Consider the following 3,358-nt stretch of genomic DNA (forward strand, 5'->3'; position numbering starts at 1 on the left):
AAGAGAGAGAAAACTCGGAGGGAAAAACATGTCTGGCTGACTGAGGTGAGATCGTTTTTCTGGTTATTGAGTGACACTGGGACACAGTCTTCTTTAAAGAAGCTACCCATATATTCAGTGCATCCGTGGACCAATTTTTTTTTATTTGTGTCACTTTAAATAAGTCCTAATAACCTTCATCGCCTTTCGCCATCCTCCTTCCTTCCTGGGTATGATTATGTTGACTTAAACTGACTAGTTGACTAGGACGAGATTAATTCTCTCAGTACGTTTGTGGAATCAAATCGGAAAGTGTAGATTATGGTGCACCAAGTTTCTTATTGGTTTTTAATTTTTTTTTTTATGTTAACGCTGGAACAAAGCCAACACAAGCTCAGAGAAAAACCATATTTTTATCCTTATTGGCGAATCGATATTTAACCAGTGGGCTTTAAAATGAGGGTGGACACCATGATTTTCTCTGAAAAAACCTTCAGTCCTCGTTGTGAGCTTCAAATACACGATGGCGTAGCAACCCTCGTTTTTTGGGTTATTTTATTATTTTTCATGCTCAAGATTAATGATAATGATAATAATAATAATAATACAGTGTTATCAATTATTATTTCTAGTTATAATGAGAGTTAAATACCTCATATTTCTTTCTTTCTAGCGTATAACAAATTAAATTGTGGTAGCGTTTTCAGATTTCGAGGAAAACGGGGCCAATCGATGATGAGCGTACGCCATCCCAGCATACGCACTTCAATTTGCACAAATGGTAGCTCTTTTGATTGCCTTTTCCTGCCGTCCCTGAAAACGAACAGAACTTAAAGGGACACCGCAATGTAATCGAAGTTTTTTAAGAGGATAATGTTGATAATGATCTAAAAGGAGAGTCAACCCATATTCTAGACCCTGATAGAGCGCTAGGTTGTTACCAACTTACCCGCCGACTGACAATAAGTTGAGGAGTTAAATTGCTTGTATTTTAAGTTGGAAACCTCGAAGGTACTTTGTTTTCCTAATGGGCGGAAAATTCTGGCAAAGGCGTACGGACAAAACCTGTTCTAAAAATTTCATGGCATATAGTTAACCCGAATCTGCAGATGAATTGGAACCACATGGATCAGTCACAATCAGCCCATTGGCTCCTGAGAATGTTTTTTCGTCTTGTCACGAGCGTGGGACAAAGAAAAAGTTCTGATTCCCCATAAGGAATCGAACCTCAGACCTTCGGATTCCGCGCTCCGATGCTCTACCACTGAGCCACAGAGACTACTGTGAGCGAGGTCTATTACGAAGTTCATATGACACGCGTCCTGCATACTGCTGGGATCAGCAATGTTGATGGCGTAATGTTTGTAGATAGAAATAAGAGTAAGTTGTTCCGAAATCTTTTACCACCCATTCTGATACATTCTGATTTTAAATACGCACTATATTTAGGTGCTTTAATAATGCAAATTATTATGTGTATGTTTGTAAAGTTTTATCAGACGGATGAAATCCTATCGTCTTCACCGCTAAGAGTTTCAGGTATTTGGCTAGTTTCTCGTTTGCCAATGGCATGAATTGACCTTGTGTCAATGTCACTAAATTTCGTGCGTGCCTTGAGATGAAGAAACTTGTAAAAAGCTCTTTTGAACTGAGGAAGCCTCCATGCGTATAAATAAGGGTTGATACCAAAGTTGCACAACACAATTAAGAATTGCAAATTCCGCAACCAATGCATTAGCACACAACTACAGCCTGCGCAAAAATTTAACAAGTAAATTATAACACAGGCTGGTGTGAACGAAGTAAAAAATGCAAGAAGCACAATCATCAATGCTTTGACTGCCTTGCTGTCCTTGTTTGCACTGATAAGACTTTTTTTGGTTCTCCTGTAAATTAGACTTCGTGCTCTCCATTTATCCCCTCTTTCGCCAATATCTCGATCTTTGTCGCAGTCGTTTAAGTATTCCTATATGAACAAAGATGATAACCCCAAACGTGCTGAGAACAGCAGTGTTTGTAAAAATGAAGGAGTAGAATATAAATCCGAGTTGGAAGTATGCAAAAGAAAACCCTAGTGCTGCCAACTAAATTGACAGGGATGTTAAAATAGCGCGCTTGGAGGTAACCATTGTTTTGTACTTCACTGGCGATGATACGGCCACATATCTGTCCACGGTAATTATAAGTGCCATGAGTATTAAAATAGACGCCGTGCACAAAATAAAGTATAAAATGTGCAAGATTTTGATATCTACGATGTTTAGTTGAAGCCCTTCACTGATGTGAAAAGCAACTGACACGGGATCCATAATCATTCCCACAACCAGATCAGTGGACGCAAGACTTAAAAGGAAATAGTTAAAAGGCGCTTTCAAGTTCCTAAAGGGATCTTTTATGATGGCCAAACAGACGAGAAAGTTTCCAGGAATAGGTAAAATAATCAGGAAATCTGGAAAGGAGGCTGTGAAGTATGAGAGAGCTTTTGAAGTACCAGTGTTTGAACACATACTTGACGCCGATGTTAAAGCCATCTAAACTCTCTGATTTGTTCCCGCACGCGCATCAAAATCAACGTATGAGCAAATATTGCATTTGTTGAACTTCGACTTGACGCCGATTTGTAAAGGTGTTTTCTGTTGTCCTTTATACAGTCACACCTCTGTTTTTCGGTTTCAGAGCAAACTGGAAATTCTCAGGCCCTCGATGGAATATTCCGTTTCGAACAAGCCAAATGAGGCATCTAGAGGTCTCTGGAACAGTACATTTGTCGACAACTATGAAAGATCAAACTATTTCATGTGTGTCTGGCTATGATTCGTCAGCTTGTCTGACTTTGACTCAAATACAAATTACCATGTCGCTGCATAAAGTGAGGGAGGTCACCAACAGAAGATAACCTGAAAACGGGACAGGTGAAAAAGAAGTCAGTGGAATAAATAATGAGATATTTGTCCCGCCAGCTGCTTGTTTTGGACGGTGAGGCACATCGGCTAGTCAAACATCGTAAGACTTTATCTATATCCGTCAGCCCTGCAAGAAAAACAATTTTTATTTTCTCTCAGTAGAAAGTACCTATCAATACCTAAAATTAACATATGCAGGAAGATGAAAAAAAAAGCATCTACGACGGTACACCCAACGACATGACGCCTTTCGCTTTCAAGTTAATTAAGTTTTGTAGTATTTTGTTAGGGAAAAAAATTAAATGAATGCATTTCTGACGGGTTGCATATTCAATTCAATTCATATGCTTTCAATAACCCAAACCTAACACATCGCCTAAATCATAATCAATGAAATGTATGAACTATACACATCGCCTAAATGATAGTCAGTGACTGAGGCGGTATATGTACTATTAACACACAGCGTTAACATT

General features: G+C 38.9%; 1 pseudogene; it reads right to left on the reverse strand.

Moving 5' to 3' along the window:
* Window positions 1–1,474: 1,474 nt before the first annotated feature.
* LOC149047365 (adenosine receptor A2a-like) lies at window positions 1,475–3,090 on the reverse strand (annotated as a pseudogene).
* Window positions 3,091–3,358: the final 268 nt, after the last annotated feature.

The sequence above is a fragment of the Pocillopora damicornis genome, chromosome 4 (assembly GCF_964200805.1).
Source record: "Pocillopora damicornis chromosome 4, jaPocDami1.2, whole genome shotgun sequence".
In the NCBI taxonomy this organism is placed as follows: Eukaryota; Metazoa; Cnidaria; class Anthozoa; order Scleractinia; family Pocilloporidae; genus Pocillopora; species Pocillopora damicornis.